This window comes from Chelonia mydas, chromosome 13 (assembly GCF_015237465.2).
Source record: "Chelonia mydas isolate rCheMyd1 chromosome 13, rCheMyd1.pri.v2, whole genome shotgun sequence".
Lineage (NCBI taxonomy): Eukaryota > Metazoa > Chordata > Testudines > Cheloniidae > Chelonia > Chelonia mydas.
This window is the reverse complement of record NC_051253.2, coordinates 13,700,866-13,714,891: the sequence shown is the minus strand read 5'-3', so window position 1 is coordinate 13,714,891 and position 14,026 is coordinate 13,700,866. Positions and strand designations below refer to the sequence as shown.

Genomic DNA, 14,026 nt, shown 5'->3' with positions numbered 1-14,026 from the left:
AATATTCATAAGAGCCCGTAGCTGAAATACTAGGTCCTTTTTATTTCTTTATGGCTTGTGGACTCCTCTGTGCTAACCCCAAGTGCTTTTGTTTTGCTTGTAACCTTTAAGCTGGACCTCAAGAAAGCTATTCTTGGTGCTTAATCCTTGTAATTGCTCTTTTAAAATCTAGCAATAACCTGAGTTTCCAGATACATTTTCTTTCTTTTTTTTATTAATAAAATTTACCTCTTTTAAGAACAGAATTGGATTTTTGTGTCTTAAGAGGTGTGTGCACATGTTGTTTAATTAGCTGGTGGCAAGAGCTGATTTCCTTTTTTTTTTTTCTGTCTCAGCTCTTCCCCAGAGGGGGCATGAAAGGCCTTGAGGATACCCCACAGGAAGGAATTTCCAAGTGCGCCTTCCTGGGATCTCAAGGGCTTCTGCACTAGAGTGGTGGCAGCATCTACCAGTCCAAGGTCAGAAAAAAGCTGTAACCTTAGGAGTTTAATACAAGCCTGGAGTGGCCAGTAATTAATTTTTAGAATCCTTGCGGCCCCCACCTTCTGCACTTGAAGTGCCAGAGTGGGGAATCAGCCTTGACCTGCTAGACCCCCTACTCTGCCCCAGGCCCCGCCCCCAATCTACCCCTTCCCCCAAGCCCTCACCCCCACCTCTTCCTGCCCTGTTCCTCCCCCTCCCCTTTCTCTTCCTGCCCCCACTCCTTCTCCTCCCTGCCCCCAAGGCCTCCTGCATGCTGCTGAACAGCTGATGGTGGTGGGCGGGAGGCGCTGGAAGGAATGGGGAGGAGCTGATCGACAGGGCCCACTGGCGGGCAGGAGAGCTGGAGGGGAGGAAGAAGAGCTGATCTGCAGGGCTGTCAGTGGGTCCTGAGCACCCACTATTTTTTTAAATTTTTTTTTATGGGTGCTCCAGCCCCGGAGCACTCACGGAGTTTTCAACTATGTTTCCATGGGTGGATGGGATAATTAACAAAGCTTTTTTCTTATAATGGCCCACTTAACTTTTGATAGGTTTCAGAGTGGTAGCTGTGTTAGTCGGTAACAGCAAAAACAATGAGGAGTCCTTGTGGCACCTTAGAGATTAACAAATTTATTTGGGCATAAGCTTTCGTGGTCTAAAACCCACTTCATCAGATGCATGGAGTGGAAAATACACTAGGCAGGTATATATACACAGTACATGAAAAGATGGTTGTGTATATATACCTGTCTACTGTATTTTCCACTCCATTCATCTGATGAAGTAGGTTTGAGCCCATGAAAGCTTATGCCCAAATAAATTATGCCAAAAGTACTCCTCGTTGTTTTAACTTTTGATATTCCTCCTGGATGGGGAGGGTGGGAGGTAGGACAATTGCCATGCCTGGATTAACAAGTTCAGAGGAAACATTTTCAAAGTTATAAAGCCAAACTTACATATTTCGTTATAGCATGGAATTCAGACATTACAAATGAGATTAATGCACGCAGCAATTTACAAGCATTTCATAGAGTTTAAACACTAAATATATTCTTTTAAGATTCATGCCTATTTTGACCAAAATTAACATACAGGTGAGCTGGTTTGGTTTCCAGCTATGAGTCTGTCAGTTCTTAGCTGGCACCTATGACCTTGGCCAGAGCTGGCACTGGGTTTGCCAGCATCACAGAAGTTTCAAATCCATCACAGATAAGTGGATAAAGAGCATAGCTTGCGAAATGTAGAGGAGGCCACATTTGTGAACTCTAGAAATTGAGCTTCTAGAGCTGACGTACATTTTTCATTTACTATAAAAACAGTGTGACTCCGATACTCATCCAAATAAAAGACTAATAAGTGTGTATCAACTTGTGCTTTCACTTAGATCCAGTGGGGTTGCACTGTCTTGGCCCCACTGAATGTATGTGAGAAAATAATCTGGTCCAATTATTTTTCTAGATTAAAGAGCAGCTGCTACATATGTATGTCTCATTCAGCTCGCTATCTCATGTAGAACTGGGCAAACAATACAAACATTTCAATGAATATTTATTTGTATTTTCAGCTTTGGCCATGATTGTGTTTCTTTTGTTTTCATTATCCACAATCAAGTTTTAATGATACAAATCTTTGCAGAAAGCTCACTTCAATATCACATGTGCCAGGGTCACCGAAACAGCATATTAAATTCATCTAAACTAGTCTTCATGTCAAATCTTCCAGTCAGGGAAGGGAAACAATACTACGTGATTTATCTGGCCAGTTATTAAGTAAGCAGAGCAGTTCCAGTTTGCAATATTCACAATCAGTAGATAGGGTAAAATATCTGAATGAACACATTCCAGAAAATTGTGATCTGATCACAATATATCCATGAGCATAAAGTGAGGCTAACTTCATTGACATTATTTATTATGAAGTATTTTTTCAGCTCTGACCTTTGACCTCACTGGTAACACTGACTCTCACCCCCTCTCCCCCCACTTCCCCAGAAATGGAGCTTTAACCATCTTATCAAGGCAGCAAAGGGATTCCCACAAAACAATCTTTTGGATATGTATGAGTGCCAGTGAACTAAAAGATCTGATGCTTCAGTTACTTATTACCGCTATTACTGTATATTGGGGGAAAAAAGCTGAGACAAGTATTAACAAGCTGCAAACTGTAATGTTTTAAAGGGCCCTTAGCGCCTAATTGCAATGGTATTAACTTCTCTACAGCTTTAATTTAAATACATTTGTTGTTACAACTAATTGTTTCAGTAAGTGCTGGGTTTAACATCTGTTAGTATGCTTCTGACTTCTGTTAATCAATGGAACACTCTGCTCAAGGTGTCAATTTCTTTGTAAAATCAGAGGTGTTAGTTTGATGGGAGGTTTTTAAAAAGTTCAGGCAGGTCTATGAGGCAATGTATACTTTTTTTTAAAATAACTATGGCAGCGATCGAGGCAGGAGGCATCTGGGAGAAGCTGTACAGCAGAGCAAAGAGAGACGTTGAGGGAGAGAAACTTTAGGGATAATACTATTTTCTTTATTCCAGGGGTTCTCGAACTTCATTGCACCGTGACCCCCTTCAGACAACAAAAATTATTACATGACCCTGGCAGGGAGGTGGGTGGGTGGGAATCAAGACTGAGCCCACCTGAGCCCCGCTGCCTCCAGTGTGTGGGGGGAAGGGGCAAAGCCCGAGTCCCACCGCCCAGGGCAGTGGGGCTCAGGCTTCAGCCCTCGGTGGTGGGGCTCAGGCTTCAGCTTTGACCCCAGCAAGTCTAATGTCAGCCCTGGTAACTCAATTAAAACAGAGTTGTGACCCAATTTGGGGTCCTGACCCACAGTTTGAGAACCGCTGCCTTATTCCAATGGTTGTCAACAATTTCCACACTGGAACCCCACCCCCACATCCATCACCACCCTGCAAACCCCCCTCCTATGTAACTGGGATGCCCCTTCCAATATGGGAAGGTCAGAGTGGTCATGACCCCCAACACCATGACCCTTCAAGTTGAGTACCTTTGCCTTCTCACACATTTCCTTGTTCGGTGCTAAAAGAAAGTAACTCTAGCACTGAACAAGGAAATGTATTAAAATAAGGCAAAGGTTTCTTGGGTTAATGTGATATTTTGCCATTGTCACGTGACAAGTTCTACCCTAAATGAGCACTGTCATGACATCCCATTTGAAGAGGCTGCACTGAGGAGCTGCATACTATTCCTCACAAGGGCTCTATTGATTTGCTGAGGAGAACTAGCGAGTTACAGGTTTCAGAGGGGGAGCCGTGTTAGTCTGTACCAGCAAAAACAACGAGGAGTCCTTGTGGCACCTTAGAGACTAACACATTTATCTGGGCATAAGTTGTCGTGGGCTAAAACCCACTTCATCAGATGCATGGAGTGGAAAATACAGTAGCAGGTATATATACACGGTACATAAAAAGATGGGAATTGCCTTACCAAGTGTGGGGGGGGGGGAGGGGGTCAGTGCTAACGAGACAATTCAATTAAAGTAGGCTATTCTCAACAGTAGAATACCAAGGGAGGAAAAATCACTTTTTGGCCCAATTGAGTTGACAAGAAGGTGTGAGTAACAGTAGGGGGAAATTAGTATGAGGAAATTAGTTTTTGTAATGACCCATCCACTCCCAGTCTTTATTTAGGCCTAATTTGATGGTGTCCAGTTTGCAAATTAATTCCAGTTCTGCAGTTTCTCATTGAAGTCTGTTTCTGAAGTTTTTTTGTTGAAGAATTGCCACTTTTAAGTCTGTTACTGAGTGACCAGGGAGACTGAAGTGTTCTCTGACTGGTTTTTGAATGTTATAATTCCTGATGTCAGATTTGTGTCCATTTATTCTTTTGCATAGAGACTGTCCGGTTTGGCCAATGTACATGGCAGAGGGGCATTGAGTTACAGAAATTAAAGGCCTCACACTAGTGAGGCAAAGCTCAGATCAGAGTCATGCCTAATTGGTACGCGATGATTCTGTCAGCAGCTGGTAGGTTAAATTGTTTCTAATCTGGTGCACCCTTTTAGAACACACAACAAAATTATGCTGTATTTTCTCCTATGTTCTCTCTAACTGTATGTGACCATCATGAGCATCTTTGAGATTTTAAAATAATAATCTCTGAGGCTTGAAAATGTAAATGCATAAAACAGTCTGAATTTTAGCAACTGGTTTGAGGCCACTTCAAAAGTTTGGTCCATAAAATTATGGCTGTTGCATAATCACTGAATTATTATTGTTATTTGGCGATTAACTTTGTTATATTTAAATAAAATGGGCTAGACCCTCAGTGTGACAGAGATCCACTTGGTGCGCCTGGGCCGGGGCAGAAGTGACTTTATTTCTCACTTTCTTACCTCCGGTTTCAGAGTAACAGCCGTGTTAGTCTGTATTCGCAAAAAGAAAAGGAGGACTTGTGGCACCCTAATCCAAGAGACAAGTGGAGCTAGCTGGGTCATTGGCGCAATTTAGTGCAAAAATTTGGGGCTGTTCTTGCTTATGCTGGCTGGAACAGTCCCTTAGAAGCCATTCTGGGTACATGTACAGAGCATTTAAACACCTGCGACTGGCCCAGATCAGTTGACGCAGGCTCACAGCGCTCGGGCTGCGGGGCTGAAAAATTGCTGTGCAGACATTTGGGCTCAGGCTGAAGCCCAAACATCTGCATGGTAATTTTTAGCCCTGCAGCCTGAGCCCTGTGAGCCCAAGCCAGCTGACCTAGACCATGGACATGCTGCAGGTCTTTTATTCCAGTGTAGCCATACCCTGTGTCAGCCCAAGATCACCAGCACACTGTGCTCTGGTCATGCGCACTTCCACAGTCAGCCTACCCTGGGACACCCCTGATTGTCAGAAAGCTGGGAATGTTTGGCATACAGGCAATTGGGAGATTTCAGCAGTGCAAAGGGACTTGGTCTGGTTCTAGCCCTATGTTTTTGTTATATATTGATTTTTATAGACTACAATTAAATACGTTTTCTATATTTCTGTGATTTTAACCCAGTATACTTTGAATGCCCTGAGAATTTTCTCCCCTCTTCTTGCTTATCAGAGTTTTTTTCCCCCCACAAGTAAAGCAGCACACAATCCCTGCCCAAGCCTGCAATGGCTCTGCGAAGTGTCCAGTAGGTCTATGACCACTAGCTAGCAGTGGGCAGTTATGATCTGGAGAGCAGCTATTCTGTCGAGGAATTACAATAGGCTACAATGATATTCTCTCACTGATGTCTCTGTCACCATTACTGTTCCTTGCTGCAGAAGTACTAGCAGGTAGCAGCAAAGGCCCTGCTGCTACAACAGCAGGGAATCATTTTTGATAGATCAGACTCCTTATTGTTACAGTCAAAGAGGAAGATAAGAATGACTGGATCATTTCAAGGTAAAACATTGCGCAGTGCTTGGGCCAGTTCACAGCCAGAAATAATACTCTGACAGTGGCACGAGGGCTGCTGATGCTGTATAGTGTGATATGTACTGCTGGAGGGAGTCTACTTCTAGCAGTGATACTGTCTTTAGACTTATCTACCTCTATTCCTTATACAAAATGAGCTATTTAGAGCTCTAGGAGTAAATTCCCAGTAGATTGGTGATACTGCAAATGCTCTCCTGAACTTTCAGACTGAGCGGAATACCTGGGTATGTTTCTGCTGTCATTTATTTTTCCGTGTCACTGCTTAGACCCAGAATCACTTTAGCTCCCACAGCTTGTCAGTGACAGAGGAAATAGTAAAAAGAAAAGGAGTACTTGTGGCACCTTAGAGACTAACCAATTTATCTGAGCATGAGCTTTCGTGAGCTACAGCTCACTTCATCATCAGCTGTAGCTCACGAAAGCTCATGCTCAAATAAATTGGTTAGTCTCTAAGGTGCCACAAGTACTCCTTTTCTTTTTGCAAATACAGACTAACACGGCTGTTACTCTGAAACCTGTCATTATTAGAGGAAATAGTGCGTGTGCTTGTTGGCGGTAGTCATGCTCTTCATTCCTAAATCCCTTCCTTTAGCTGAAACATGCTCATAAAAGTTCAGACAAAAATGAAAATGCAGCAATTTAGGCAGAAAGTCACTAAAAAAAAAAAGAGTTTTTCCCTTTATAGTAGGGAGTGCCTCCACATCGCCACGTCCAATGAATAGATTAATTAGAACTGGGCCTAGAAACCACAAAGTTCAGATTCAAATGTGAACAGCTTCAAAGTTTGGGGATATTCCTGGATGTGAAGTTTGGGGTCTCAGACCCATTTTTAAAGGCAATCAGCATTTTCACTTCTTGCATCTGGAATTCACTGTCACTATTGAATACACTTGTTCAAAACTCTTTTTACTATTACCAATACAAAGTTTTACCTTTAGTTTCAGCATTCACAGCTATATTCAATAGTGCAGACAGTAAGTGAATGCTCCCCTTTAGCTCAAATAGTAGGGGTCAGTGTACTTTGGAGAAGGACAATCTGAGGTACCAGGTAGCCAAGCCGAGTGTGGTGATAGCCAGGAAGTCTTGAATGGCTGCACATTCATTTCAGTATGTTTTTGGTTTTAATTTACCCATAGAGAAGCCTTGTCTTGAGAAACCATCGAAAAGATGACCAAAGAATGGGCCGTTTTAACAAAAATGATCTTCTTGTCAAACTAGAGAAGAATTGTACTCAATACATCTGTGGATCCTTTGAGGCAGTTTCTCAGGGTGGAAGTTGCCTAATAAGGGCAGCCTATTGTAGAGATTTCACTATAATGGTACATTGCCTTTAATCATTTTATTTCAGGCTTCCAAGGAGGAGGTTGGAAGCACAAAGGTAGAGTGATTCACCTGCCTGAGAACTAATTTTTAATGCTCGTCTCAACCCAGCCCCACCCTTCATAAACACAGCGACACAGACCATGCAGACACACACTTAGTTTTAACAATGTAAGCTAATTACTGCACTACTCAGTTGTAAAACACTTGCGATAAGGTGCTTGAGTCCGGGCTGCTTTGAAGGGGAATTGAATTGATAATGTATCCAGGGGGTGAATGAAATATCAGGTGTTGTGGCATGTCGGGGATTACTTGTGCTTTGGAAATGGGCCTCATTCCTCAATGGCAGCTTGTTAGCATTTAGATGAATCATTTTGTGTTGTATTCAACAACCATGCTGTGCTGCTGGTACTACTATTACTACAAAAAAGCACCGGAGGAACGATAGAGACAACACCTTACTTTGAAACAATAACCTATTGTAACTTAAACGTGGTGGGAGGAGGGAAGGACTCGCCCTCTTCCCCAAGACGGTTGTTAATACCTTGCTATGAGATGTATTAGTAGTGAAGAAAGTAACTTTTTTACACTTCTTCACAGCAAAGGGCAATGTTGATGCCAAGTGACCACTAATAAGTTCAGTGAGGTTTTCTGTTTCTATGGAAACCAAAATATTCTCTCTAATCCATTTGACTGTATGAACAGGAGAATTAAGTAGACTTTAGAATATTTCTTTTATCTGATTTTTATCTAATTAGCTGCCTTAAAAGGGGGCCATGTGTAATAAAGGATAGAATGAGAAAGAATGGCATTGCTGGCGCCAGCATAATCCTCTGTACTAGGATGGTTAATGAAAAGATTTGCATTTGGGAGCTAGTCAATTCACAGAACATGCCAGAGATATCATGAATATCTCATAGCACCACAGATGCTGGAATAATGTTGGGATAGCATCAAACAGACTAGTGCACTAATTTACTTCTATTGACATGCTAGGAATTTCAGCCAAAACACACTTCCAACATAGATGAATGTACCAGGTATGCCCTGGTATTCCATGCTGGCCCACAGAATAATAGATCAATGGAATATGGCAGCATGCATAGCCAAACAGGTGACTAGCAGCAAAGATGTTAACTTCACCTCTCCAATCCTAAGTTTATAGCATGACTAGGAAAAAAAATGAAATTTATATTGGTGTTCCCATCCTGCTGCCCATTTGTTCATGTTGAAATAGCTGGGACTGGAATAGCAAGACACAACTGAGGTGCCTGGGCCAAGAATGCACACCAGCTGCTCCTTAGCAAGGTAAGCACAACTACTCCCTCATTTTTATAAGCAGTGTACTCATTTATTTGTTTTAAAATATATTATTTTTTGTATCTCTGTTTTTATAAAGTATTCTGTTCCATTTCAAAGCTATATTGAATCCTAATATAACAAATATGGAGTAGAATATAGACATATTTTTCTAGAGTTTATTGCTTTCTATGTGGGCTAAAACTTGCATTCTGCAACACTGGCATTTCACACAAATAACAGTTCTGTTCAATATACAGGCTCTGTGGGTGCAAAATTGTACATGCAAAAATCTATACATGATTTTGTGTCCAATTTACACAAGCAACTGACAATATTTCACTCACAAAATAGGCATTTGCATGTCCAAATGGCCCATTAAATACATAGCTGCCCATTTTTGTGTGTGAATATCATCTTGCACTCTCAATCACAGTAATTTCACACCTGACTTTTTCAAAATTAGACCCATCATGAATGAATTCTTTTAGACTAGAAACTTCTAGTAGAACCTGAAAAGTTTGCATTCTCTTAAAGAGTATAGTAAGTTGACCATAAAGCACTTCTCACTTCAGTCCATCTAATGAGATCAATTTTTCTATCTGCAATGCTCCTCAGGGAAACCAAAAGTAGTGTTCACTCATTATTAACACTTTCTGATGTGAGCTCCAAATTGAGTAACTATCACAGAGAGACAAGGTGGTTGAGGTAGTATCTTAATTTGGACCAACTTCTGTTGGTGAGAAGGACAAGCTTTCGAGTTTACCCCTCACCCACCTTGTCTCTCTCATATCTTGGGACCGGCAGGGCAGCAACAATGCTCCATATAACTATCACAGATTTTCTTAGGTCATGTGTGGGCTTTATCAAAAAGATAACATGACTGATTTTTATCTCCTGTGATTTCCAATCATCCCTATTTTTTCCTAGTACTGTATTTAAGACGTTGTTTTGTTTTGTTTGTTTATAACAAAACAAAACAATGTCTTAAATACAGTACTAGGAAAAAACTGATTAGAGCCAGAGTCCACCTTCAGATATGCCAGTTTAATGAAAGTTTTGATCCAGTACACAATAATTACTACTCTTCAAACAGGCGAGGCTGCAGTATTTTTCCAGTTACATGTGTGTTTTAGAAAATATGAGGGTTATTGCATGTATCATCAGAGTTATTGGATCAATTTCCAGTTAATAGTTCAGAAAAGGCAAGGTGATCTTTGAACAGCTTTTACTAGAGTCAGTTAATAGCAACCCCCACCATGTGGGCTACAGTATAAACTTTTCTAACTATAACCTATGTCATTTGACTTGGGCCAGGAATTAAAGACCAGCATCATACCAGCACTTTTGGTGTCACACTCTTACACACTCAAAATGTTGCATCCAAAGTGAGCTGTAGCTCACAAAAGCTTACACTCAGATAAATCTGTTAGTCTCTAAGGTGCGACAAGTCCTCCTCTTCTTTTTGCGGATGCAGACTAACACGGCTGCTACTCTGAAACACTCAAAATAATTATCTTCCAAGCCTAAGGGCCTGATTTTCAAACTGATGTCATTTAATTGTCTAGGACATGCAAATTGAGTATTTAGACACCTAAATGGCACAAATTGTCCTCTTAGTTATATGCAGGCCCTCAAATACAGCGCTGAGCTCTCACAATCAGCTCCCAAAAGCAGTTCTAACATGATAGTGTAGAAATAATTATGTCATAGACCAACTCCCTGTGCTTATTCAGAGTTTGCTTTAATAGCTGTTTGCTTTAATAACAATAAATAATTATGGATACTCTGCTAGCACTGCAGAGCCAATACTGCTGTGGGAAAGTGAGCTGGATTCTATTCTGACTTTCACATCATTTTCAGAATCATTAACCAAGTTCCACATGTGAGACGAAAGGTTTTCCTGAATGAGGTTGCACAGGTGTACAGTCCTGATATGCAGAAGCACTCAAGGCCCTCACCTCCTATTGGTGTGTAATATAAAGTTCAATATCTTGAAGAAAGCTGAACTGTTTGAAAAACACTATACATGTTCTGCAAAACATTTCAAATAAAATGAAAAAAAAGTTTAATTCCAAACTTTTTATTGAATACTTTGTTTTTTTAACTAAACAAAAAATAAAACAAATTATTTTTGCCTTTTTATCTAAAGGGTGAACAAAGGAAAGAAGGAAGAAAAAGGGGGGAAGCAAAAAATCATTTCGTTTTTTGGTGGAAACAATTTTATATGAAAAGTTTGGTTAAAAATGTATTTTTGCCACCCCCTCCATTTTCCCCATTTCATTTTCAATGAAAAATTATAAGTAGCTCTAGAGCAGACAATGGGTTTCACGGGGTAAGAGGGGGTGAATTTGGACCACAGAATCTTTATTACTGGTGATGATGAGCAAAAAGGAGTCAACTTAGTTTGACCTTTAGATCCTAATTTAGGTTTGCAAGGCTGGAATCTAGAAGAAACATTTTACTAGTAAACTGAACAAATGTTAAAGGAAGCCATTTAAACACTATTAAGGAACTTCACATTGCCATTTTTACTGAGACATTTTTCAGAGCAGAACTGCATATCAAACTTTTTTTCTTTTTAGAGTACTTTATTTACATACAGGAATCCATTAGGATGTAAAATTAATGTTTTGGCACTCTGGCCTTTTAAAAGATATGTGCCTCTAAAAGCGGTTATTAGGACACAGTGCACTTTATTTCAATAATTGGTGGAAAGAGTTTTTCATTATTTATAGACATCAATGTCACATTTTAATACTTTCACCTAGAATTCAAGTGGCAATCTTTTCAAATTCAATCCGTAACAGTTTGTGCCCATTGTGAACATAAGCAAATGTTCTTGTCCTTTAAATAAGAGTACTGCATTAAGGGCCAGTTCCTCATCTTGTTTATGACTGTTCCACTGTGTATAAATACCTATATATATATATATATATATATATATATATATTCCACTGTGTATAAATACCTATATATATATATATATATATATATATATATATATATATATATATATATATATAATTATTGAGCCAGAGAGAGAGGGAATGGGAATGACTCTGTAGTGTACTGGTTAGGGCACACACCTGCAAGTGTTGTGGGAGGCCCCAGGTCCAGTCTCTTAAGGCTGGTCTACACTACCAGGGAGGGGATCAATCTAAGTTACGTTGACATACTTAGATCTACTTACCACAGTGTCTTCACTGCGGTGTGTTGACTGGAGACGGTCTCCCGTTGATTCCTCTTGTGCTTCTCATTGAGGTGGAGCATCGGAGTCGACGCTAGAGCGATCGGCGGATGATTTATTACGTCTATACTAGACGTGATAAATTGACCCCCGCTGGATCGATCGCTGCCTGTCGATCTGGACGGTAGTGTAGACAAGCTCTTAGTCCAATCACACCTTCATTATTTATCCACAGTGGAACAGCTTCCATTGGAGAAACCAAGGGAACCCCACATCAAAATATCCCATAGCTCAGTGGGTAGCAAATTCTCCTACATGTGGGAGACCCCTGTTCAAATCCTTTCCCCTTCTCTAGAAGAGAGGGGGGAATGTGAATCTGGGTTTCCCATGCCCCAGGTGAGTACTCTAATGACAGAGCTAAAAGTTTTAAAGTGCACTCTACCTCTCCTCCCCATCCAGATTTTGAATGGGTCGTGATCTGGTAGATGCCTTCTGAGCATGCTGACTTGATATGCGACTTAGGCAGCTGTATGCCTATATTCCCCCAGTTTGTGGATCGCTCTGGGGCTTAGGCAGGAGATGGGCATCTGGATGCCTAAAGAGAAGCAGAAACATAGGTGCCCAGGGAATTTTTATACAGGAACAGTTAGGTGCTGAGCAAGTGTAGGTGCCTTTAGGGTTTGTGGTTTACAGTGGTTCCCCATTCCTGGCCAACGGGAGCTGCAGCGAGAGGTACCCACAGGCGAGGACAGCGCGCAGAGCCCTCTCCCCCAGGGGTTTCAGGGATGTGGTGCCGGCCACTTCCAGGAGCAGTGCGGGGCCCGCGACGCCATGGGAGTGGCAATACCACGGGCTGGATCCAAAGCCCTGACGGGCCAGATCCAGCCCTCCGGCCATAGTTTGCCCACCCCTGACCTAATCCAAATGGTAAAGCAGATGGCAAAGAATCACCACCAGCAGCAACTTCTCCAATAGATGGTGGCCCAGCAAAAACAACATTCACAGCTACTGATCTGGGGGCTAACAACTTAGCAGCCACAATAAGTCATGACTCTCTTGCAATCTCCAGGGGTGGCTATGGGTTCTCCTGTGGGGCCTTTGGACCCTGCCCCGGTGACACTAGCTGTCCATAGAGACTCACAAAGGTTGACCCAGATTCCTGGAAAAATAAGTCCATCCAATGCAAACTGAACAGCTTTCAGTGCAGGTGTCTGCATAGAGTATTCACAGTAGAATGGTCTGATAGAATTAATAATGAAGAAGTCGTAAAATGGGCACAAATAACCACAACATTAAAGTAGTATGGGAGAAGAGATGAATCTATTTGGGACATCTTTTAAAAGGAGTCATGTCCCTGCACCATGCTCCATAACCTCCGTGGGGCACCAGGCCCACAAAAGGTTAATCCAGCCCTGCAGGCAGGAAGCCTGCCCTAGCCTCCCACTGCGCTGCTGACTGGGAGCTGCGGAGATAAGCCTACGCCCCATCCCCAAACCCCAGCTCCCTGCCCCAGCCCTGAGTCCCCCTCCTCAAAGAAGATTACAGTAGGAAGCCAGTTAACAAATCTTACCCATCCTTTATTACTACGCCTCCATTTCCTAATTTTGTCTTATTCATTTTTATTATCCATCTCTATAAAAATAACATAAGCAGACAATAGAACAAATGTATAGCTTAGCTTTCCTAAAACTGGACCAAAGAAAACTTTCCCCAGCTTTTGCCATTGATCCATAAAGCTATATTGACAGTAGATGACACATAAGTAACCTCTGACATGGTGCAAAGGCTTTTCAAAAGTATCTCATAGTTTTTTCTAGTTTCAGAAGATAAGTGTAGCATCAGAGAACAGACCAGTTTGGGTTAGAGCTATCATGTGTTGATATGTTAAGGGAAGAATTTCTTTCTAACCATAGTGGTTTACTTCCTTCTATGGTACATAATAGTTCTCAGGTTAATTTATACTTCTATTACATACAATACAAAACAAAAACACTATGTTAAAGGTATGTTAAGATTGCAAATTCAAGTACTCAAAAGTTAGGAATGCCAGAATTAAGGTTGCAACTGTAATTTGGCCTCCTTATGCTTATGCATTATGAGTTTATTTAATTACATGATCACATACTATTTTTCAACAGGACCCCTGCTTCATTCAGTGCAGAGAATGGGTAGCTCTCACTGAACATGCAGCTGGTAAATATTCTGTTTTCTCCTCATTGCTCAGAGTGTGGCCCCAAGCTTTATTTACTGTACGTTATTCAAACTCTGCTCTGAAGGCAGAATTATTAATGTCCTCATATGCTTTTCTATGGGGCTTATCATTATAGTACCTGAGTGCTCCACA

General features: G+C 41.3%; 1 long non-coding RNA gene across 1 annotated transcript; it reads left to right on the top strand.

The window, feature by feature from the left end:
- The first annotated feature begins 320 nt into the window (after positions 1-320).
- On the top strand, positions 321-10,449 carry LOC122462633. The gene is made up of 3 exons (XR_006285313.1): positions 321-458; positions 8,431-8,501; positions 10,356-10,449. It is a non-coding gene; the product is annotated as an uncharacterized LOC122462633 (long non-coding RNA).
- The last annotated feature ends 3,577 nt before the right edge of the window (positions 10,450-14,026 follow it).